A 26,875-nucleotide genomic window follows, 5' to 3' on the forward strand; every position below is an offset into this window, starting at 1 on the left:
TTGCCAGGGCAGACCAACTGCCTAGCTAAATTATAAAACCATAATGTACATGACTTTATCCACCAATAAAATGGGAATTATACTACAAGCCAATTCTGTCAGAGGATGTTATAGAGATAATGAGATAATGTCTTTTAAGCACTTTCAGTGTCTCGGATGAAAGAAGATAACTTTTCTATCCTCAGTAGAGAGGAGACCCATGATCACTAACATTTCACATTGCTAAATGTACCTTCTTTAGAAAAGTGATGCTATTAAAATAATGATACCTAAAGCTCTTTCACTAAACCTACTATAAAGCTATACTCATCAAGAATGAAGGCATGGATCTGTAGCTGAAGTGGTAGGCTTCTCTAAAATTATCAAATATTTTCTTTAAGATTAACAACCACATTCAAGGATATTTACTCTAAGGCTAGCTGTAAATACAAACACACATTCCAAAGTATAATGCTGTTTCTATTAGCAAGGGGTTCTTATAATTAGTATACATACATGAATAATAACAAATCATCCTCTTCAATGTTAACTAAAACTAAATTTAGTATGTAATAACCTAGATGCTCTTCAAAATTGTTGTTTCCTTCCACTGTCCAATAGGACTCATTAAATACACTCAACTAATCTGTCCTCTGAGACACCACATTCAGGTGAAATAATCAATTTTATTTAGTCCAACCAAAGTGAAAGGCATATCCAAAACTTACATGTTATTAAACTGGGTCATGACCCACTTGAACTACCATGCTTTAAGTTTAATAAACAATTAGCCATGTTGTCAATGAGTGATATCAGTGGGCAGGTTTTTTTCTTTTTCCTTTGCTCAAAGTTATGGGTAAAGTTGGTATAATTTCTTGAAGTAAATGGATCTATTATGGAGAAATTAAATGACTAAAATTATTAATAAATATCCACAGAAATTATTTAAAAACTTTAAATCTTCATAAGGATAAATTATAGTAAAATCATAATACAATAAACTCTCACAACAGAACCTGTGAGTGATAAAACAGACAATTGTTTGGTAGATCACAAAGTGTTCCTGAGAGATTCATTAATAAATAATAGTAGTAGATTTTGCCTTGCTATAAAATACTCATGGCCATATGTATATTTAACATTTTTTATTTGATATGGGCATGTCCTTACGTCTCAATTCTAGCCAATGAGGAGTTTAAATCTCCTAGTGGTGAAATGATTAATTAGGTCATAAGTAAGACTTAAGAAAAAAATGATCTGACTCCAGACATTGGTGTGTGAGATTAGAATGCCTGGGGATTCTTAAACCATTTTTCAGCAAAATGAGAGAGAGCCAATGTGCTGAGAATGAATCACCAGAAAAAAAGTGAAAAGAATATGGACCCTTGATCAAGATATAGAGAACCTAAATTGACAAAAGCAGAAACAATTTTATTCCCAGGCTTTGTAATAAGTCCTCTTAATATTTAACTCATTTTAGTTTGAGTGTTTTAGTATTTGCAGCCAAAACCAGCTTCATTTATATACATACCTTGGTGAGAAACATATCTGTATGGACCTCAGATTTTACCCTGTAGATTCTGACTTTACAGATGGGATTAGCAGCAATGGCTTTGGGATCATCAAGACTGTGTGAATTGGTTAGAACCCCTGTCTCTGGGAATTACATGGCTTTCTGACCAGCGAGTCCCAGTGGCAAGAAGAACATTATTGTTGAATGGCAGTGACATGTAGGGGATCAAGGAATTTTATTTGAATGTTCATTACCCCTATTCTTTTCTGTATCTTCATTCCGAGAGATTGGGAACTGATTCTCTGCTTTAAAGAACCTCATTGACATTTCTTGTTCAGGCAGGCTTAAAACTGGTAGCATCTGCAGGTAGTAGGCAGCATATGTATGGAGAAAACTAACATTAACTGAAATGTTCAGGAATCCAACACCCTTTAGGGTCACTTTGGAATTTTTTTCTCCACTGGCAAGTGATTATGATAGCTGTAGTTGATTTCAGATATGTGTAAATGTCCTAGAATTTCTTAGAATTATCATAAAAAGTAAAGTCTGGAAACATGCAATGTGTTCTACTAATTGGTCAAGTGGGAGCTCAAAATCAATAAAAATTCTAGCATTTAGTGGTGACATGCTTTCTGTTGTAACCCCAAGCTAGGTAGGCCTGGAGAAGTTTTTGAAAATAAAGCTTGCCTAAATTCAAGCTAGTTAATGACAGAGTTAGGATTCAAACTCAAGCACCTGCCTTTTAGTTATTAAAAGTAATAAGATAAAGTTTGTACTCTCAATCATTGGGCTACACAGCACTTAACATTAAGTACAATACATTAGAAACTAAAAGCTGTGTAAGATAAGTAGTGTCTCAAAAGAACAGTGATCAATGTGGCATTTGTTCTGCTTAGTATGAGACTGGTGTTGAAGCGAGTGGTTCATAGGAGGTTTACTAGATTAAAATGAATGTTTAAAGAATGGCTGAGTACTGTATGAGTGTTCTTCCAGGGACTATTTCAGTAGTTAGAATAGAATACACAAAGAAAATAAACTTACTTCAGAAAACCGTTCTTTAATCTTTCTTATTCCAAATGACGGCAGTAGTCAAATGAGAGAATAAACCATATAAAAAAGGAACAAATTCTCCTGAGGATTAAGTGACCACCTTTCAAGTGTTCACATTGCACTCCGTAACTCCCCTAATTCTTTACTTAACTTCACAATACTGCTGTTGCCTGTTTACATGTCTATTTTACATTAGTCTTTAATTTCTATGAAGGTAGATATTGTGTTTGTCTTATCTACAGTTGTATTCTTTAAGACATAGTAGCCTAGCACATAATGAGGTCATTTAATATAAGTATATACACTTATACTAAAACTATTTATTTTTCTGGATGTTTTAACCTCATCTTACCAAAGCCTTCCTTCAACTTCGATTCATAGACAACAAACATAGAAGCTAAGGGTTGAAATAGGAAACTATGTATATTGTCATAGAAATATTAAAAGAATGATTCTGATAGAAAGAGAAGAATGGAATAATGGAAATATTCTGAATCTGAATTATTTAACTTTTACTATTCTTTTTCTTTTACTCAAGGTTGTATTCCAAAGAAGTGAATACTGAATATATTTACATATTGATAGTTAAGATCAGGATAAGTATTTATTGCTGTTTTGTAAAATAATAGATGTTAAATAATGAGGAACTATCCTTGGAAAATTAAAGTAACTTTTTGGTAATACTAACTAGACAATAAGAGATATATTACAATACAGTGTCTGTTTGCATCTTTTTATTCAATGATTGATCCTACTTGGCTTACCCATCTAAAGACACAGACTGTTAGTAGTAGCAAAGTTGACATTTTTACATACATTTGAATAACTCCAGTGTCTATCTCTCTTTGAGTTCCAAACTTAGATTGAGAAAAGTGGCATTACAGACTGAACATGACAAATTCAAAAATCTGAAATCCAAAATATTCCAAAATCTAGAACTTTTTGAGCAGAAATATGATGGTCAAAGGAAAAGCTCATTAGAGCATATTCGATTTCAGAATTTTGGGTTTGGCATGCTGAACCAGTAAGTTTAATGCAAATATTCCCAATTTTTTAAATTGAAATCCAAAACACGTCTGGTCTCAAGAATTTTGGATAAGGGATACTCAACTTATATTTTAAATATGTAACGATATTATTTAAGGATTCCTCCAAACTTCAGCATGGAGTGCTGTGGTTTAAATTTTTGTATCCCCTTGAAAATCCATGTTGAAACCGAATCCCAAATACACTAATATTAACAGGTAGAGCCTTCTGGCAGTGATTAGGCCATGAAAGTTGCATCCTTATGGATGGGATTAGAGCCTTAAAAAGGAGGGGACTGGCTAGGCTCTTCTGCCCTTCCACCTTCCACCATGTGAGGACACAGTGTTTGTCGCCCCCTATGGAGGACATAGCAACAAGACACCTTTTGGACTTGGACTTTTGGGTTAACGCTGAAATGAGTTAAGATTTTAGGGTACTGTTGGGAAGGCATAATTGTGTTTTAAAACGTGAGAAAGATGAGATTTGGGAGGGACCAAGTGTGGAATGATGTGGTCTAGTTCTGAGACCCCATCCAAATATCTTGAATTGTAATCTGATTTCTAATTCCCACATGTTGTAGGTGGGACTTCATGGGAGGTGATTTGATCATGGGGGTGGTTCTCCCATGTTGTTCTCCTGATAATGAGTGAGTTCTCATGAGATCTGAGGGATTTATAAGGGATTCTGTACTCATTCGCTCTGCATTTCTCTTGCCTGCCACCATTTAAGCCATGCCTTTGCTTCTCCTTCACCTTCTACTATGATTGTGAGTTTCCTAAGGTCTCCCCAGCCATTTGGAACTGTGAGTCAATTAAACCTCTTTTCCTTATAAATTAGACAGTCTCGGGTATTTCTTTAGAGCAGTGTGAAAATGGACTAATACAACAGCATTTTGGCAGCCGAGACTGGGCCCTCACCAGACACCAAACCATCTGGCCCTGCAATCTTAGACTTCTCAGCTTCCATAACTGTGAGCAATAAATTTATTCTGTTTGTAAATTACCCAGCCACAGTCTCAGTTATTTTGCTATAGCACTATGAATAGATTAATACATTGAGCATAGAGAATATATATTTCATCTGGGGCATCTCTGAGGCTGAAAATGTTATCATGAAAGAGATTGTACTTCAGCTGGAGCTGAAGCCTGATTAGGTCCCTTTACTCACCGTTTACAGAGAACACCAAGAATAAAATCATGAACTGTGGCATGGAGAAAAATAATCATGCAAACATTTTCAAAAGTTATCAAGTAGTAAATTGTCTCCTGCAGAAGACTGGAGGAAATTGGTAAAAAGTAAATGTTTAAAAAGTTATGTTTGTTTATAAAAGTTAATAAATGCCATATTGAGAATTTTCAATTTACTCTAAGACCAGGCAAGCCATTTAGCGTTTCTGACCAGATCTCTTTTCCTAAATGGATATATAGGAAGCCACAAGTAATAACTGTTGAATAAGTTTGGGAGGGCAGCCAAGATGAACTGTAATGTTGAATAAAAACTGCTGACTGACTCCGACTAACCTCTTGAATGTATACATACTTATGTATGTCGGGATGAACTGTGCTAAGTTCCATTGACTTATGAGGAGTATATTGAAATGAATGAATGATTGATGTTGAAACAACGGAGTTTAGGGTTTATTAAAGTGATGAAGCAGAGTCATTCATTATACAAATGTCAGACAATTTATGAGCGTATCTAACTTCATATAGTTGTTTTATTTTTCTTCTTGCTATATTTTTCTTTATAAAAGTCCATAATTTACCCTCATGAAGCCAATTTAGAATTGAGATTTTGGCTTTTATTTTATTTATTTATTTATTTATTTTTTATTTTGTTTTTTGAGACAGATTCTCACTCTTTCTCCCAGGGTGCAGTGTAGTGATGCAATCACAGCTCACTGCAGTCTTGAACTTCTGGCCTCAAGGGATCTCTCACCTCAGCCTCCCAAGTAGCTGGGACCACAAATGCATGTCACAACATCTTGCTAGTTTTTGAATTATTTGTAGAGATGGGGTCTCCCTACATTGCCCAGGCTGGTCTCAAACTCCTAAGCTCAATCAATCCTCTCATTTTGGCCTCTCAAAGTGCTAGGATTACAGGTGTGAGCCATCACACCAGGCCGTGAGCCATCACACCAGGCCACTTTTACTTTCACTGTATCAAAGGCTCCAGACCTTAGCTCAGGTCCCATATTTTATTCTCAGTACTCAGGAATCTGGGAACTTTACTAATCATGCTACAGAAATATAGAGAGAACTCCAGTGAATGCATACTTGACATTCCATCACCCTTTCCATGGGACTTATCAATTCCTATCTGCATCCTATTAACTCTTTCATAGCATTCATTTCTTGTATCACACTGCACTTCTCAAAGCATCTTTCATTTATCTTAAAGTTTTCAGTTGGGTGTTTTGAGGAAGTAACACTGTCTCACCTAATCCTGAATGTTAATTACATGGGGAAAACCATTCTACTACCCGTAAAAATCATTAATAGTCAATGTATTGCATATGTTAATATTAAATCCTTACTTTGCTTGAAATTGCTTCTGCCTCTTTAAAAAGTAGCAGTTTTCTGCTCAATGTTGCTGTGAACCTAAAACTTCTCAAAAAAATAAAGCCTATTGAATAGGCAGCCAATTCTGTTTAAATAAAATAACCTTAAAATAATTGATAGCAATGATAGCAATATCACTATGATTGATATTATTATTTAAATCTTAAATTATATCCTTAATATACTTATTTTATTCATAAAATATTATTTTTGTGTAATATATCTGTGTGTTGAATTTGCTAATATTTTTGTAGGTATTTTCACATCGAGGCTTATAAGGTGATTGTCAATAAGTTTTTTTCTTCTAATATCTGAGACATGTTTTAGAATAAGGGATATGTTATCTTCAGAAAATTATTTAGGAGTTGTTTTCTCCTCCTCTATTTTCCTGAAAGAGTATGTATGAACTTGACTCTATTTCTTCTTAATCATTACGTATAATCTGGAGCTTTGTTTGTTACAAATACTTAATAACCAAGTAAATTTTTGTGTCAATTTCAGTAGGTTGCATTTTTTAAAGATAATTTTTAATGTATCTTAAATGTGAAAGTTACTAGTATAAAGTTGTACATATTTTATTACTTTGATATATAGAGGTTCTATTTTGTTTTTTTAATTTCTGATATTAGAAATTTATCTCTTTTTTGTTTATAGATCCATTTTGTTATGTGTTTTTAAGTTTATTAATATTTTTAAAGAAGCACCTTTGAGTTTTGTAAATTTTTTGATTATTTTTCTAATGCAATTGATTTTTGCTCTTTATTATTCATTTTAATTTACTTCCTTTGTTTTACTTTTTTTTCCAGCTTTCTAAAAAACAAATCTAGATCAATATTTTAAAACATTGTTTTGGATATAAACACTTGAAACTAAAAATTTTCCTGTGAGTACTGCTTTCGTTGTATGGTTTAATTTCTCAACATTTGGCAATTTTGTAGTTATAACATTGTTATCCATTTTGATTTCAGTCTAAAGTCACCATAAAATATCTTTTTTAAAAAATATTTTAGTCTTTTTGTATTTATTGAGACTATTTTTTATGGTCCAGTATATTATCTGTCTAGGTAAAAATCTTATGTGCCTTTGATAAAATGTGTATTCTATAATTGCTGAGCATAACATTGTGTAAATATTATGTCAAGGTAGTTGATTTTTCTGTTTAGATATTCTATATTCTTATTAATTTCTTTGGTCTATTGTATCAAATATTGAGAGAGTTTTGCTAAAATTTCAACTATGATTGTTTATTTGCCTATTTCTCCTTCAGTTTTGTCATGATTTACGAAAATCTACTACTTGCATACACACTTATAAATATTTAATCTACTGATTAGTTGATCCTATTAACATATGATATTTCCCACTTTATTTCTGGTAACAGTTTTTGTATCAAAGTATACATAGTCTGGTAGTAATGTAGTCACTAGAGCTTATGTATAATTAGTGTTTTCATGGAATATCCTTTTCCTTTGTTTCTGTGTCTTTGCGTTGGAAGTGTTTCTGTAATAGACAACATATGATTGGACTTCCTTTCTTTCCTTTTCTTTCCTTCCTTCCTTCCTCCCTCCCTCCCTTCCATCTTTCCTTCCCTCCTTCTTTTTAAAATCCAGGCTGGTATTCTCTGCTTTTTAATTGGAATGTTTAGTCTGTTTAGTCTAATTAATAGAATTATTGATATAGTTGAATTTTTATCTTCCATTTACTATTTGCTTTTCTTTGTTCTATTTTTGCTCCTCCATTCCTCATTTCCCACATTTTGTTGGTTTAATTAATTATTAGTGATTGAGTCTTGGCATTTCAATATGCATATTTAACTAATCATGATGTACTTAGAGAGAATAATGTGAGACTTTATACAGAATATATGAACCTTGTAACTGCATCATTCAGATGACCTCCTCTGTATTATGTTATTTGTATAAGCTCTGCAATTTGTGTAATGATTTTAGCTTTAAGCAGTCATATATCTTTTACAAAATTAGAAATAGCTATCTTCTGCACATATTTACTCTTTCCTATGCTCTTTATTGATAACTAGAGATCTGAGTTTGCATCTGAAGCTACTTCACTTTAGCCCAGTGAACACTCTTTGGTCATTCTTTGTAATGTAAGTCTTCTGGAAAATAATTCTCTGTTTTCTTTCATCTAAGCATGCATTTATTCCCACTTCACCTAAAGACCAGAATTGCTAACTATAGATTTCATGGATTGATACTTTTATATTATTTTAACAATTTAAGGATTTTGCTCCATTTCTTTCTAGCCTCCAATTGCTTTTCTTATGAGAGATCAGCCTCACACATTGTTTCCCTATATGAAACCTGCCAAGTTTTCTCTGGCTACTTTCTTTTCTTTGCATTTTATCACTGTTGGTATGAAATTTTAGGTTCGGTTTTCTTTCATTTATTTTGTTTAGCAGTCACTTTGCTTCTTCAAACTTAGCTAGAAATTACACAACATATTTGGAAAAATTTCTACTATTATTTTTTCAAATACATTTTCTATTTGCTTTTTCTCTCTTCATCTTCCAGGTTTTTAATCATATAGATTGTGGACCACCTAATTTTTGTCCTTTGGTCACAAATCTCTGTGGATCAGATTGTATAATTTCTATTGATATCTCTTCAACTCCATTGACCTACTCTTTTGTACTCTTAAATACTGCTGTTAAGCTTATTTGGTCATGTTTTCCTTTCACTGATTGTACTTTTCCATTCTAGAATTTCCATTTGTTTTTATTTTTATTATTGATAGCTGCCTGATGAAAGTCCTTATTTTAATTGTTTATTACCATATTTTTTTCATGTTTGTGAACATATTTAAAATGGCACCTCTGATTTTTCCAACATCTGGGTCATCTGGGGATCTGTATCTAATGACTTTTTTGGTATGAGTTATGTTTTCTTTGGCATTTCAATATGCATATTTAACTAATCATGATGTACTTAGAGAGAAAAATGTGAGACTTTATATAGAATTAAACACTTGAATATACTTGATTTTTTGTCTTACAATAAGTATTTTGAAGAGTATTGTTTCAGATGCCCTGCATTTAACTGTTTTGCTTTGAGGAGGATTGATCTTTGTTCTAGGAGGCTACTAATTTGTCTGAGACTCTGACTCTTAACTCTCCTTTCTCTCTAGAGCAGTATACACTAGAAATCTCCACTCAGTTGTTTTAGATTCTAGATGCTGTTATCAATATATGCTCTGGAGTTTCCTTCCCAGAGGCATAATTCAATAATCAACTGATGATCTGAGCAAAGCTTACAAACAAATGTTATAACTCCACATCTATGTTTCTCATTTGTCTGGATTTCTTCTCATTTCAGTTTTATTTTTCTTTTAAAAAAGTTACTGTACTAACCCTGAACTTTGTATTTGGACACACCAAGCAATTAAGACTACTTAATTTAATATGCTATACCTAAGATTTTGAGGTCTACCCTCAGGCAAAATAGTGACAAGCAATTAGACCCAGTCTACTTCCTTTATTTCAAGGGTTTGATTTTCTAAAGTGCTGTGCACTTTTACTGAGCCTGACTGCCATAAAAATACTGATTTTTAAGTATTTAGTAAAAATTATTTTATAATTGTTCCATGTGTGAGGTGTGATCAGGATATTTCATATCACCAGAGTATTTTTTATTAATTTAAATTAAAATATTTCCTAACTATAAAGGTGTAATGATAAATAATAAATATTTGTCAATGCTTGTATATTAATCGTCTGGAACATACATGTGTCAACATGACATATTCAAAGACCCCTTTTTAAAAAATGCATAGAAGTGCAGGGATTTCATGTAAAACTTGTGTGGAAATGATGAGTTAGAGAGAAAAGAGTCTTTAAGAAGACAGGAATATTTAAAAAGAAATTTTGAATAATAGAAAACTTATGAATCAATTAACTAAAAGTATTTCCTACTCCTATATGTGATCACAGGAAAACTATCTGAGTTAACACTGTTAGTCCTTTCTGATATCAGGAAGCAGAAATCAATCATAAATCCCCCAAATAATACAGGTAACAGGTCTTAAGAATGTTATCTCTGATTGTCCTCAAATCACTTATTAGAGACCAAGCTTGTTTTTAACATTTTTCTCCTGATGAACAATCATAAGGACTCAAGCATTTCCAGGGCAATAATCAATCAAATCAGTGCTCAATCCAGTTTCATCCACTGGTTGAGAATTCATGAAACTCAAACAATTGTAAAGTGCTGTGTAGAAGTCCCCTGGTTTTCAAGCTAAAGGTTAGGAAAGAAAAGGAAAAGAAATATAGTCTTTCTTGATTCTACTGAATCAAAGCAGTAAAAATGCTTCTGCTTTGGTCTAGAGTCTAGTGTATACAAAGTGGCCCATAGAGTGGGAGATCATGAGGACTCAGACTAACTGAAGCAATTCTGAAACATCAGAGCCAAGGGTAAAGACACTGACATCTATCAAAAAACCACTATTGAAGAAGGCTATTCAAAATTCAATATGAATAGGTATCAAGGGAAAACGGAACTTTTAACCTAAGCTTACATGCTGGACAGTCAGATGAAAATATCAGCAGTTTTTCTGGTTTCTCTGGACTAAATAGGAGAAAAAGTATGTTTAATCATCTGAGACTTATAGAAATCGGGTTTTATATGTCTTGTTAAAATAATTTGACTAAAAACAGTTTCTTAACATCAGTTTTTCCTTCATCAAAGTCAAAAATGACTTTAATTTAACATTATTAAGAATACCTAAAAACAGGATATAGCAATATAGTTTCAAAAGAAACTGTTTGACTAAAAACATACATTAAGTTAATGGGCTCATCAATCATACTTTGCCACAGAGCAGTCTTATAATTTTTTCAATAGTGTAAAATGTTGGTTTTGTCAGCACTTTTGATGTAATATAAATTCTATAAAAATGCTGCCCACAAATATAATCAACTGCATCCCAAGTGATGTCAGATATTTATAATTTTCCTTGATGCAGTCTGCAAATGTTTTCAATTGGGTAGCCATATTAAGTACATTTACTTTCTGGCAGAATGCAGTTTTGACTAGGCAATCATGTTTATCAAGCAGATTCACTGTATATTACTTGTACCTTAAAGAAACATTTTCTGTATTCAGCAAACTCAGCACTCTGATAGCAATGCTTGTTTGTGACACCTGGTTAAAAAGGACTGTCAGTGAAGGAAGATGGAGTGTTTTTTTTTCTCTTTTTGCAGTGCCAACTACACAACAAAAAAATTACACGCATGTTGATATTATGTATCATTTTTTATGCTTCTTAATTCTGCTCTTAAAATTCTACTCTTTGGAGTAGAATATGTATCCCAACAAAACATTATTAAATTTTTTAAAATGAATAAATGCTTCTGTTTCCAATCTGATATTAATATGCCAAAGTGATTGTTTAAATAAAAAATCAATTTGTTTTTTTGATTAGGTGAAATTATGTCACATAAAAATAAATTAGAGGGGATATACACAAATTGTTCAAATTTGTTATATTAGAAAGAAAAATCATATGTACAAGTGAAGTTAGAAGTCAAATGTGAAAAGTAATGGTAAGGGAGTTCTTTTGGTATTTATCTGGCTTTCCTGTTTGTTCTTAGAGAGAGAAATGGTCTGCCTCAATCTACTCCATCATACTCAAAAGTGAACATAGAACCAAGCAGCTCTTAAAGTGGTATGAAATAATAAACTCATTAGCCAATGACTTCACAGGTCAGTTGGGGAGAGGAGTTTCTAAAATGTAGAGTTGCTTATGCCTTCCCAGATCCATCTGGATGTCCTCCCAGATCTATCCAATATTACTTATAATAAGTTCTGACTGCATGGTGAGCAACAGTGAGAAGAGGACCCTAGTTTCTTTAGCAAAGAGGCAAATTTATTCAAGACCATTTACTCAGAAATGGTGATTGGGCCAGCTTGCCTTCTGCCACCTAACACACAGATGGTAAGAAGAAAAGATGGACTTTTTTTTTGTGCTTTTTATTTCTAAGTATACATAGACTAAATTAATAATAATTTTTTATGTGTGTTTACATATGTGTATATAAATGCATATATTTATTCATCATTGCAGTTTCTTTTTATCAGAGTTCAAAAGCCTTTATGTTTTCAGTTTTTACCTTTTTTAAGCTAAGGAAATTCCACATCTTCTGCTGACACTCATTTCAAACTCTAAAACACAATCCATGAAAAGTCAGCATGAGTCATAGTAACATTTCAGTGAGTTTTAAAACGACATTACAAATCATAAAGTATAATTCTGTGTTACACTGTAAAAATTTCCTCTTCTGAAAATTGAGCGGAGAGAAAGAGGGAGGAAATAGACCAACAATGGTCTCTATCTTGAGTAATCAATGGCTTAAAATTGACCCATGTACTCAATCTATTTCATTCATGGGAACAAGTAAGCTGTTAAGTGTTCTGCCATCTTCCAGGGAGAATGAACTGAAATTTTTGAATTTCTACTCTGAGTTAGGCACTCCATCTGAAAATTTGTACTTAGCATCTACTTTAATAAACTTGATACCAGTGCAGTAATTCTGTTCAACTAATGGAAGTAACAGTGATAGTAGTAATATGTATGTTTTCTGTAAGGTGAAAATAATATATAGAAGTAATGCTACTTTCATTCTACCTACAATTACAGTTCTTAATGTTTGCCTAAAGATTGAACTTACACCTTACTAAATGATATCTCTCAGCAGAAAACGACTTCTGAAACTACATATGGAAAGTAGTAAATTAAATGGTAATAGTTAATTCTAGGCTCTGTTATTTTAATGTAAATCCTGTCTCTCCTAGCCTCCCTCCCTCCCTTCCTTCTTTCCTTCCTTCCTTTTTCTTCCTTCCTTCCTTTTCCTTCCTTCCTCCCTTTTTCTTCCTCTCTTTTATCTTCTTTCTTTTATTTTGCCATTGCCTCTACATTATTGTATTAAGAATTGAGTAGGGTGGGCATGGTGGCTTATACCTGTAATCCTAGCACTTTGGGAGGCCCAGGTGGGCAATTGCTGGAGCTCAGGAGGTGGAGGCTGCAGTGAGCCAAGATCACACCACTCCACTCCAGCCTGGGTGACAAAGTGAGACCTTGTCTCAAAAAAAAAAAAAAGAAAGGAAAAGAAAATAGAATTGGTTGAATAGCTAAGAAGGGGTTCAAATTTGATTTTGTTTTGTATTATATACTGAGTTTTAGACTGTTAGAAATGATTAAAGTGTTAATAGTTTATTTGCATAAATGGCATCATAGAATGGTCTTCACTTCATGTTTGGTTTCTAAAGAAAGATTACAAAAAAGGGTCATTATTAATAAAAACAATTCAGTACTTTATCAGTTTTCTCACAGGTCTCTCATTATTAGTTGATATTTAAATAGATGACTTTCACGAGCTCTTTATCATTATCTTTGTCAGTAGTCCTTTCAATTTTAAACTCATAGACACTGCCAGGTGCATAATCTTCAATGGCTTTAAATGATGAAAAATTTTGCTTAACATCTCACATTATTAGCTTCATGAAATTCTTCATCTTTGCCAAGATATATACAAGTTCACTTTGTAATCATTCTTCTTTATATTTGCATTTTACACTGAGATGTTTACAGCATTCAAGAACTATGAGGAGATTTCCAGGGATAACTGCCTGAACTTATGTGTACATGTCTCTGTTGGAAAGGGAAAAGTGAATATGTAAATAGGAAGTAATTTAATAGTTGATATTTCAGTACTAAATGCTTTTAAAATTGCAAAAATATTGTATTCTTTTTGCAACCTTGTAACTGCAGGGATTCAAAACTTAACTATTGTGATCATGAGGCCTCTCTATTGAAATAATTCATAATAAAAGTCCTGAAGTAGGAAGCAGGAACTCCAGGCTAGAGGGACGGACATGAGACAGAAGCAAATTAGACAAAACAAAGACTCCAGACTAAACCATCGCCATTTTTATTTTAACCCAGGCTGATATGGTTTGTCTGCATCACCACCCACATCTCATCTTGAATTGTAATTCCCACAATTCTCATTTGTCATGGAAGGAACCTAGTGGAGGTGATTGAATTATGGGGGTGTGTCTTTCTCATGCTGTTCTCATGATACTGAATGAGTCTCACAAGATCTGATGGTTTCTAAAATGGGAGTTTCCCTGCACAAGCTCTCTCTTTTTGCCTGCTCCCCTCCATGTAACTCGTGACTTGTTCCTCTTTGCCTTACGCCATGATTGTGAGGCCTCCCCAGCCACATGGAACTGTAAGTCCGTTAAAACCTCTTTTTCTTCCCAGTTTCAAGTATGTCTTTATCAGCAGCATGAATGTGGACTAATACAATAAATTGGTACTGGGATTGGGGCACTGCTGAAAAGACACCCAAAAATGTAAAAATTACTTTGGACCTGGGTAACAGGCAGAGGGAGGAACAGTTTTTGGAGGGCTCAGAAGGAGATAGGAAAATGTGGGAAAGTTTGGAGCTTCCTAGAGACTTGTTGAATGGCCTTGGCCAAAATGCTGATAATGATATTCGACAATGAAATCCAGGCTGAGGTGGTCTCAGACGGAGATAAGGAACTTGTTGGGAACTGGAGCAAGGGTGACTGTTGTCATGTTTTAGCAAAGAGACTGGCAGCATTTTGCTCCTGCCCTAGGATTGGTGGAATTTTGAACTTGAGAGAGATGATTTAGGGTATCTGATGGAAGAAATTTTTAAGCAGCAAAGCATTCAAGACGTGACTTGGGTGCTTTTAAAGGCATTCAGTTTTAAAAGGGAAACAGAGCATAAAAGTTTGGGAAATTTGCATCCTGACAAATGATAGAAAAGAAAAACCCATTTTCTGAGGAGAAATTCAAGCCATGTGCAGAAGTTTGCATAAGTAATGAGGAGCTAGATGTTAATCTCTAAGACAATGAAGAAAATGTCTTCAGAGCATGTAAGAAACCTTCACGACAGGCCCTCCCATCTCAGGTCCAGAGGCCCAGGAATGGGCTGGGCCCAGGGTCCCCATGCTGTGTGCGGCCTAGGGACTTGGTGCCCTGTGTCCCAGCTGCTCCAAGCTGTGGTTGAAAGGGGCCAACATAGAGCTCAGACTATGGCTTCAGAGGGTGCAAGTTCCAAGCCTTGGCAACTTCTATGTGGTGTTGAGCCTTCAAGTGCACAGAAGTCAAGAATTGAGATCTGGGAACCTCTGCCTAGGATTTCAGAGGAGGTATGTAAAACCCTAGATGCCCAGGCAGAAGTTTGCTGCAGGGGCAGGGCTCTCATGGAGAACTTCTGCAAGGCCAGTGCAGAAGGGAAATATGGGTCAGAGCCCACACACAGAGCCCCTACCAGGGTACTGCCTAGTGGAGCTGTGAGAAGAGGGCCACTGTCCTCCAGACCCCAGCATGGTAGATCCACCAACAGCTTGCACTATTCACTTGGAAAAACTGCAGACACACAATACCATCCTGTGAAAGTACCTAGAAGGGAGGCTGTACCTTGCAAAGCCATAGGGGTGAAGCTGCCCAAGCCCATGGGAACCTACCTCTTGCATCACTGTGACCTGGATGTGAGACATGGAGTCAAAGGAGGTCACTTTAGAGCTTTAAGATTTTACTGCCCTGCTGAATTTCTGACTTGAATGGGCCCTGTAGCCCGTTAGTTTTGGCCAATTTCTCCCATTTGCAGTAACTGTAATTTCCCAATGCCTGTACCCCCATTGTATTTAGGAAGTAACTAACTTGCTTTTGATTTTACAGGCTCATAGGCGAAAGAAACTTGCCTTGTCTTGGACTTTGGACTTTGGACAGTGGAATTTTGAGTTAATGCTGAAATGAGTTAAGACTTTGGAGGACTGTTGGGAAGGCATGATTGGTTTTGAAATGAGGGGACATGATATATGGGAGGGGCCAGGAATGGAATTATATGGTTTGGCTGTGTCACTACCCAAATCTCATCTTGTATTGTAACTCCCACAGTTCCCATGTGTCGTGGGAGGAACCTGGTGGAAGTTGATTGAACTATAGGTGTGGGTCTTTCCTGAGCTGTTCTAGTCAAAGTGAATGAATCTCACTTGATCTGATGGTTTTAAAATTGGGCGTTTCTCTGCACAAACTCTCTCTTTTTGCCTGCTGCCATTCATATAAGATGTGACCTGCTCCTCCTTGCCTTCCACCATGATTGTGAGGCCTCTCCAGCTATGTAAATTGTAACTCCACTAAAACCTCTTTTACTTCAGTGTCAGGTATGTCTTTATCACCAGCATGAAAAACGACTAATACAGAGACCAATTCTCATCATCAACTCTTCAGTAACGAAGAACAAAAATGGGTTGTTTGTTTTGAATCAACTCTAAAGCTTTGCTATTGTTTTCTTAATCTATGTATGTAGTTCTCACTTGAAAATGCATTTGGTAATGCAAAAACCTTCCCCACACATTTTCTTATGGTTATTCCACTGCACTAAGTTAAGAATCCTGTATGGTAATAATATATCAGTGTAACAGAAAGAAAAATTAAGAAAAGTAAATGGTCACAGAATACCCAAACTTTAGAGAAGAGGGATTTAATTCAGGGAAGAGAAAATTTTAGTTAGTAAAACTTATTATTGGAGCTTCTTAAAGTAGAATTTTAGACTAAAAGGAACCTATTTGTGAGTTTTTTCTTAACTATTCCAGAGAGATAATGGATACTAGGAAGTGGTAAAGAGAAAAGATGAGAGAATGTTTTAGATGAGGGTCAGAGCACTTGTCATGGACAAAATTGAGAGATGATAGAGTGAGATCTAATTTTCAATATTTCTCTTGTAGATAATCATTTCTGCACTTTCTTTAAATGATAACTCTTTCTTTAAAGGTCTACAAAAATCTACAGCCGTGTGCTAGTGGATTTGTAGAAAATAAATGAGAAAATACACTGTAATATGGGGAGGTGATAAGTCAATGGGAAAAAAATAAAGATTTGAGAAGAAAGCAGGAGCTTGGAGTAAAGTTGACTAGGGAAATCAAGTATCCCTCTATATTACCCTAAAAGAATCCTCAGAAATTTTTAAATCCCAGTAATACTTTAGGAAAGTGACTTAAATTTTCTTTGCTTTAATATTTATAAAAAGAAGATGAGAATCTTTATCTCCTTTGCCCCTGGTTGTGACAAGAATTACAGTACATAGGGCATCATTTCTCAAACCAGTGAAAGTATAACACTAGTGGTACATGAGGTATGTTTACCTGGTGCTGGAAAGGCATTGTTAAAATACTATAATAGTAATATATTACTACTACTATATGTGTACATATATAAAAAATATATATAATTACATTTATATTTATGTAACTATATATTTATTTATATAAATTAGGAAACTCATAATTACACAGAACAAGAAAAAAAGGAAAAAGTGAGTTCATTTTAAAGAAAATCAAGTAGGAAACATTATGCAGATTATTTTCTTAGTGTGACAAAATTATGAAAATGAAATATGGAAATCGTTGATAAAATATGCATGAAATTATCTGAAAAGCAAATGGTAGGTAGAGAGCACTCACTAAAAATATGATTATAAAACGTGTAATTGTGCTAATGGCTTTCATATATGTTACTTTATGTGACCCTCTTAGTAAACTGATGAGGCAAGAACTGCTATTCACATTTTCAAAGATAAAGAATAAGTAGTCCACATATGTGGAAAATTGCTTTGCCCAACATCACACAGTAGGTTTGCCTTACCATGAACTCAAACACAGGAGTCCAGAATGCCAATCTTTTTGCATTGTACTCTGTATCATTGCCTCTTCATAGAGTCATTCTTTGCCACCAGTAGTGTGTTTATTTTAGACTCTAAGGTTCAGCAGCACAATATCTCTGGTCAAAATATTCTGTTGTAATATCATGTGTCAATACTACTTTTTAAATTTTAAAAAACATATTAAAATTTTACTAGCATATGTAACTAACTTGACAATAATAAAAGAAGAAACATTTCCAATTAATGTGAGAACTATAAGCTGTTCAATTCAGCCATTTCTAAGCTAGTACATTTGTTTCAGGGATTCTTATTAACTGGAGTTACCACTGGCTCTTTTCAGGTTAAGTGGGAATTACTTCACTAAAGATAAAAAAGAAATCATTATATTTCATAAGACATTGTTGTTAATAACATAACTTAAAAAATTAATTGATTTTATAATGATTTTAAAAATAAAGTCAGAATCACAAATAAATCAAGCAATACATTTAAATCTCATGCACAAAATTGCAATGGTTAGCCAAATTTTGGAGATTAATAAGCATTTATTAAATTTCTTCCTTGTTTGTACTCCCTTTACTCCCTTTAACATATACTGCAATAAATATAGAAACAACAAAACTTCTCTTGACTTCTGCTATGTAGAAAATTTATATAGTTAAGAAAATAATTCAAGAACCATCTGAAAGTAAACTGTGTGAAAGCGCAATGTACAGTGCCTTCAAATAATTAATGAAGAAACTCCAAGTAGAGGAATGTTTGGGTCAACATTAAATAGGAAAAGATGGATGAGAAAACAAGAAATGTTTTCATTGGTTTTTCAGCTAAAACTAGGCTTTGAATTGAATACTGTGCAGAATAAGTTGAGGAATATCTGTAAGGTTAGTTTAGATGGGACAGGGTTACAGAAAGTGGTTAAAAGCTTGTGGTCCACAGGCTCTCACTTGTAAGTGGGAACTAAACAGTGGGTACTCATGGGCATAATAATGGCAATGACAGAGACTGAGAGTAGTAGGGGGCAAGGGCTATATAACTAATTATTGGGTACTATGCTCAGTGCCTGGTAAGCAGATCAATCTTACCCCAAACTTCAGCATCACAGAGTATACCCAGGTAACAAACCTGCACATGTATGTACCTCCTGAACTTAAAATCAAAATTGGAATTATGTTTTTAAAAACATTATATTCCAAGTCATGACAAATATAAAGATGATATTGCTCAGCAAAACGTCTGCACAAATACCAAACTTCAAAAGAGGAAGGAGTGGCTATGTGGTTCTTTTTATTGTTCAGATATGGTGTACTTATAATGAGAATTTTTGTAAATGATCAGATTAGTGCATATTCACTAATTCAGAAAGGAAATATAGAGCTGGAAGAAATCAAGAAATCATATTTCCCCCTTCTCCCTTCTTCTTTCACTACGTGCTCATTGATATTATACTCAACGAAAACTCTTCTAGGTACTAAGGAGGAAGAAACAAAATTGAATTTGAGATCTTCTCTGGTGACAAATACCCATACATTAGTGGAGAAAGTAATGCTGATGGTAGTACTAATTCAGGTAGATTAGGCTAAATACTATGCCACAAAGAGTACAAAGCGATGAAAATTAATTCTTATTACAAAATAAGGGAAAGATTCTCCGGAGAAAATTGGTTGATCCATTGATTCTACCTAAAATCTCAACAGACTAAGAGGGTCAGAGGTGAGGAAGAAAGAAAAACATTTCAATATTAGGACCCTGGTAGTAAAGACATGGTGATGGTGAAATTTAAACATCTGCTTGAATTAGCCAGTAGTCTAGTGTTCCTAGCATAGAAGAGACAGGGAAATATGGCAAGAGGAAAAGCTATTATGGTAAACTGAGTCTAGACTCATGTCTGTATGTGTGCCCACGCCTGTGTGCATCTGGAGGGGTGGGGATGCAATAAGGCCATACTATGTACTTTAAATTTTTTTTTCCAGTAAGGCTGGGAGGAAAGCTTAAAAGAGACTTAGAGCAAAAGATTGATACAAAAGTAGTGAAGCTCTAATAAGAAAGTGGCAAAGGAAGGGTGGATTGAAGAGAAGAAGCTTTGAAGCTGGTACAGGAGTAAAATTGAGAAGCAATGAGATCCAAATTAAAGGGGAGGAAAAAGTTCAAAACAGACACACATAGTCCAGAAATTCATATGGGACATATAAAAATAACCTCAAATTTTAAATGTGGTGATTGAATTGAGGAACTCAGAAGACTGGCTTTAGGAAATAACATGGAAATTTCTGTTGCTATTCTTCAATTTAGCACATGATATATACTAAATTATTAAAATCTACAATTACAGATGTTTGATACTGAATGCATTACAGCAATTGTAAAAAAACAAATTAAAAATTAATATTAAAAATGTAAACGGCCTGTTTTTAAACTCGATTATTACATTGCAACTATTTTTATAGTCTTCTGAATTAATTTCAAGCATCGAAATCTCACAATATACTTAAATGCTTTTGTCATTAAAACAGGCTAAGAGGCTAGAATATGTTACACTCTGTTCCACTAGTTTCAACAGATGCATCCTAAGGCACTGATTACATTTCAATGTAAGGTTATTAACTTAAAAATTTTAAATTCAAAAGATTATTTTATCGTAAATTTAGACTAATGCATTTAAGTTAAGAAAAATTAATAGGGTTTCACCACAGTCTTAATTATAAATATATTTAATTTATCTAGGTGGAGAATAAAAGCTATCCTAAAAATTGTCATATATTAAATTCATACACTCACTATCTCCTGAAATTTGCCTCTAAATGTCTATCATGAAAACTATGATACAGTTACTTTTTAAATCAAACATCATATATGAATGCAAGTTAAATATAATTGCATAATGCCTCTTAATTACTTGTTTAATAACTGTCAGACCTTATAAGATTGCAGAAATTAAATATGCAGAATTATATTAGCTCATCTATTTCATCCCTTGACAGTGCATGAATATTCTCTGTTAAGAAAAACGATGTTTTACAAAGTGTTTTTATCTATTCTAGTTTTAAATTACTTTGACTTTAAAAAAAATACCTAACAGCATTGTTTTGTGGAAGGAATTCATTTCTATATTTTACTCAAACAATGAGACTAATTTTTTGAGGCAGAATAGGAAGAACTCAGAGAGCAATAGACTGTAAAAATATTGTGTTATGCATGTACACATGATGAAATTAAGTTATACTAAGTTAAATCATGATATAAAATATTAATGTAACATGGGATTTAGTATACACATGTTGACAATAAATAGTAAAAAAACACAAAACTTTCTGGAGATAATATCCACAGGACTTGGCAAATGATTCAATGTGGATGGTGAGGTAAAGAAGTTCTGTGAAATATTCAGTGATTTCTGATTTCAGATTTTCATATGAAGATGGGGAGTTACATCTTGTATAGGTCAGAAGCATACGTGAATAAGAAAGAGAAAGGTAATTAGCATGAAGGTCACATTCTAAGAATGCATATCTCATTTCTCTGTTTCCCAATCGAAGGCTCTCTTCAGCTGCCCACAGACTTTGCTATACCCTTTGCTGCATGGAGTTCCCTTGCAGGGCTTCAGATCTCAGCCTGCTGTCCTCCAGGGATACTCAAAGTATTTGTAAACTATTTTTGTAAACTATAAATACGTTGCTGCTTACCATAATCCTGAGTCGAGGAAACAAGAGTTATGCTCCACATTTTGCAGATAAGCAAATATGGCTTCACAATTTTAAATTATTAGTAATAGATCCAATTCTAGAAACCAGGTCTTCTGCTCCCAGGCAGGCATTCTTTTCTGTCTTCCCTAATCCTTCCAGAATAACCAGATCTTTGGTGCTGCTTCTAATATACGGCAAGTAATTGGAGCTCAACTTGGCAAATCAGGTTAACAGTTACTTCAGACTATTTTCTAATAGATTTATCAGATGGTGGAAACCCTTTAAGTAACATTTGTGTCATTCAATGACATTTATAACGATATAAGAATCCCACGAAATCTTAGCATAATAGATAATAGCTATTTAGCATAATAAATACATGTATATAATTATTTCAAAAATATGTTAATAATAAAGTTATATTTCCATAGCAGATAAGAGCATTCATCTGATATCAAAAATGTGCCATTTTAGTAATGCATTTTTTCCATTTTGAAAGAATATGAAATCTAACAATTGTTATTCAAAAATTGTTCTTTAGAAAAAGCTGAAACCAAGGAGGTTTTGATTTTTCCTTTTGAAATCTCAAGGTAATGAAGATAAAAGTTTGACAATTGAGTCTTATGGAAATACATTTCATGAACAGAATTTCATATATGACATGCAAATTTATTTAACAAGTGATATAACTAAGTACAGTGTGTAGAAAGCAGTTGTACTCAAATGTAGGACAGCTGTAAATTAGATTTTATGATGACACTTAATGCATGCTTTTTTGGGAAAAACTGTCAACTCTATCAGTTCAATGAGCCACTACAGGGTAAAAGAAACTCATCTACATTAAGAGATTCATAATAAGCATAAAATATATAATTAAATACAATAAGGTCAAAAGCTGAATAATCAGATATAGAAGGGTGTATTTTTTCCACTTTCAAGTCAAAATGAGAAATATGATAAGTTTGGATGACAGGTGTGAGGGCTAATTTTCATTAAAATCTGACATTCATTTTGATTGTTAAAGTTTCCAAATGACTGACAATGCAAGTATAATATGTTTTAATTTAAAGAACAATTTAAATAATTTAAAAGAAATGATTCTTACGATTATTTTGCAAGGATCTACTTGTTGAGAAGGACTAATGAATGCTATCAAATATCTTCCATAGTGAAGAATAATTAGTCCATCCTTTAATCAGGATTATTTTGAAGGCTTACTCTTTTAGTTAAGTTTGTGTTATTTTTATATAGCTTTAGTCAATGTACTATAGAATTTATGAAATTGAACTTTGTATGTGCAGAAGATTTCTAGCTAGCTATTTAGGCACATCAAATGTTTTACTTCAATTTAAAAAAAATATATCTTTTCCCACTGTGTGAGAAGAAGTTATATTATACCCTGAAAGACACAAAAATCACCAACACATGAACCTTCTCCTCCAGAATTTAATCATTCCCTTGGAAAAATACACACAAACACCAGTAGTGAGGAAATATCTCTGATGTGGGTAGAAAGGCAAAACTAAAAGAGCATCTAGTCTTTCAGGATAAGAAAATAACAAGTAATGAATAGCACTATCTTTCTTCTCTACTATGGATACTAGTAATAATCAATTTAACCTATTCAATCAATACTTTTTATCACTGATTATTTTTCTATTCATGTGTTTCATTTTTACAATATTTTTGCAGAAATTTAAGAAATGTTCTTATTTTGGGTAACCATCTGAGATTGTAAGATTTTTTTTTTCTTTTTGTACCTTGGTTTTGAGTGCTGCAAAGTTTTCATGTAATTTGAAAATTATTATAAAATTATGGATCTGAAAAATTTACCATGTCCATGTCTCAACATGTGTTAGCATGTTGAAGTTACCCTAGTTCAATTTAAAATATTTCAATGTGCAAATCCTATAAAGTCATTGACTTTTCTTATTTTTTTGTTTTAATATTAATTCACTTATTAATCATTCATGCAGGAAATATTATTGAGCACCAGATAGAAAGAACCTCTGTGGCCAGGCACGGTGCCTCACGCCTATAATCCTAGCACTTTGGGAGGCCGAAGTGGGCGGATCACGAGGTCAGGAGTTTGAGACCAGCCTGACCAACATAGTAAAACCCCGTCTCTAGTAAAAATACAAAAATTAGCCAGGCATGGTGTCGCTCGCCTGTAGTACCGTCTACTCAGGAGGCTGAGGCAGGATAATCACTTGAACCTGGGAGGTGGAGCTGGCAGTGAGCCGAGATCATGCCACTGCACTCCAGCCTGGGCAACAGAGCCAGACTCCATCTCAAAAAAAAAAGAAAAAAAAAACTCTGTGCTTTCACAATTGCCATTCTAGTGTGGGAGATTGAAAACAAGTATGGAAATTACAATGTATGTTAAATAACAATATGGATTAAAGATGCAGTTACCCATTAGTCAAAACATGCATCATACACTGAACACTGAATACAAAGGAGTCTGAAAAATCTACTTACCAGGCTTTTAGCTCTCATGATAGGAAAAAAGAGCACAGGAGAGTTTGGGAACATATACTGGGTGCCAAAAGGAAAAAATCGAGCATAATATATACCACTTTTGACAATATTTAAAATTTTAATTAGCAGCAATGGCAAAAAAACAACATGATTCTTGCTAATAGAATAGAATTATTCCCCATACAAAAATTTTCTCAATCTCTCCTCTAAAAATAGAGATCCAAACTTCTATTAGTCACCAAATCTAGCCCTGGGTGATACTGATTCTTGCTTAAGTTCAGTTGCAATTCCGCTTTTATATTTAGTCTCTAAAAATGAATTTATACGAACTACCAGTACCTTATGTAAATTAGTAAGTGAAGAATGAAGGAAAGATAAGAAGTTAGTGGCTAATATATACAAATATGTACATAATAAAGCAAGGAAGAAAACACAAATATGCACAGCTATTCAAGTTCTCTTTCCTTAAATGGGACACAAAGTTTTAATTTGCATTTTTAACTTTCCCCTTCCACAAGCCATTCATTGTTCCCTTGCCCTCAACCAGCATTGAGCTGGTGTGATTTAAATCTTTATTCCTGGGGCAGGCAGGAGACCTTATTGGTACTGTCTTTAGTGAGTTGATGTTGTTTCCTAAGGGGTGTTAAAAGATATTCCCCATAAAAGGAATCTCCGGAGATTCAGACCTATGCCCTCATTTCCCCGGCGTTAAGCATTATTGTGTTAGACATTGTTCCAGATACTAAAGGGCAGAGTGTTTCAACATTATGCCAGGAAATTGACGTAAAATGGAATTCTGCGATGAAGTTTCTGAGTTGACTGGGCTTGACTTGATAACTTTTTGCCACCCTGGTGATGCCTCAATTGACTCACATTCAGTGAAACCATGGTAGTACAGAGGGAATTTCTACCTAGGCTTCAAAACGTGAACTTTCCCTCAGAAAGGGTGACTGCAGTGCTGCTGCGCATCTAACCAGACAGCAGCAAAGGTCACCACTGGCTCACTAATAGGGCTTTATATCCCAGGCAAACCAGCCAGCAACCTGATGGCAGGATAACTTACAGGAGATCCTTTTCCATATGGAGAGGCCAGAGATTTATCCTCATAAAAATAAACCTACTAGATGATATGGATTATTTTTCTTCTCAATGCTTGCAATGCTTCTGTGAAAACTACCATCCTTTGACTTCCTCAATGGTTTATTTATTGTAATGATGTCCCAGGGCACTCACAGGGGGAAGATCTAGAAGTTGCTGCAAAATGTCATGTCTGTGAAGTCCATATGTCTGTGTGCTGCCACTGAGAAAGAAGGCAATGCTTTTTTTTTCATACTTTTCTATCTCAAAATTTCATACAAATGTATCTTAGCAAAATGAGAATCACATTGAAGATTTGTTAAAAAAAAAAAAAGTAAGTTTGATAAATATAGTACCAAGGCTTCTAGCCTTTGCAATACAGAAGAAAAGACTGGAAGGTGTGCAGATAATTACCCATTGAAATATGGAAAGGCACTGAAAGGTCTTGCCCAGACAGGTAGCATGTACTTGCTTTACCTTCTAGTCTTCTGCTCCTACATCCATTGCTTGAGTCAGGTGCCTCTCTTTCATTATCTGTGGATTTAGATAAATCATCTTAATTGGCTAATGCAACATAGAAACTATATTCAAGTTTTAAAATAGGTGACATATTTTTCTTAGGAATTGAGGCCTTCACAAGAATTATCACGAACTCTTCATATACTGAAAATTTGCTAATTAGATGCTAAAGTTTAATGACCCAGGCTTCTGGACAAAGCATCTCATTGTAGGAAATGTAGGTTTTAAGAATACGGTAAAAAGTTTGATAAACACCATAATGCAGAAATTTCAGAGAAGAGTATCTGATGTGCTTGAGAGGATAATATTTCAACACAATATATTGGTTTAATTGAATCTTGAATGATGAGAGTAAATTAGGTAGTAAAACAAATGGGAAAGATGTACAAAGAAGAAAGTGGAATAGATGCTAGTGCAACTGTGAAAACATACGCTCCTAATATAATTGGGATATTAGAGTGAGGTGGGAGACATCCCAATCTCTAGAGAAAATAGGAAACTGCCTTTCCTCTTCCTGAAGAGGTTAAGATTCATTGCACATGTAGGGAAAATGGATTTCTCAGCAACAGAACTGGATCACTCTAATGGGCAGAGTTGGTTGGAAGTTTTGCCAGTAAGAATAAGCAGTTATACATAGAACTGAAATGGCCATTTCTTAGTTTATTTGCATTGCAATAAAGAAATACCGGAGGCTGAGTAATTTATACAGAAGAGAGGTTTATCTGGTTCATAGTTCTGCATGCTGTACACAAAGCATGGTGCCAGCATTTGCTTCTCGTGAGGATTTCACTTCACGGTGAGATGGGGGCAAAGGGCAGCTGGCATGTGCAGAGGTCACGTGGCAAAAGAAATTAGAAGCAAAAGAGAAAGGAGAGAGAGAAAATGGAGGTGCCAGGCTCTTTTTAACAATCAGTTCTCCCAGGAACTAATAGAGCGACTCACCCATTACCCTGAGGGTGACAACAAGTTGTTCATGAGCGATCTGCTCCCATGACCCAAGTGCCTCCCACTATGCCCCACTTCCACCACTGGGGATCAAATTTCAACAAGTGATTTGGAGGGAACAAATATCCAAACTATATCAGGTTGTATGTTCTTTTAACTTACATCATTTGCTTTTAGATTGTTCCATCTCAAGCAACTGCTATGTCCTGTGTAACCTGGAGGAGATATCCAACCTTAGATGATAAAGAGAAAACCAAGCAGAGCCCATGATGGATAAAGGGCAAGAACAGGCCACAGAAGCATATCTGTCCTAAATTTCTTTTCATGGGGTGTT

General features: G+C 34.3%; 1 long non-coding RNA gene across 7 annotated transcripts in view; it reads right to left on the reverse strand.

Moving 5' to 3' along the window:
- LOC115934336 (uncharacterized) overlaps window positions 1-26,875 on the reverse strand; it is a 1,028,101-nt gene that overhangs the window by 17,756 nt on the left and 983,470 nt on the right. For 6 of the 7 annotated variants that reach the window (XR_008678953.2, XR_010133507.1, XR_010133509.1 and 3 more), the window contains one exon: window positions 25,555-25,611. This is a non-coding gene — a long non-coding RNA (uncharacterized lncRNA). Of the gene's footprint in view, window positions 1-25,491; window positions 25,612-26,875 lie in introns of all 7 variants that reach the window. The other variant, XR_008678952.2, reaches the window with a different exon arrangement.

Source organism: Gorilla gorilla, chromosome 3 (assembly GCF_029281585.2).
Source record: "Gorilla gorilla gorilla isolate KB3781 chromosome 3, NHGRI_mGorGor1-v2.1_pri, whole genome shotgun sequence".
Classification (NCBI taxonomy): domain Eukaryota; kingdom Metazoa; phylum Chordata; class Mammalia; order Primates; family Hominidae; genus Gorilla; species Gorilla gorilla.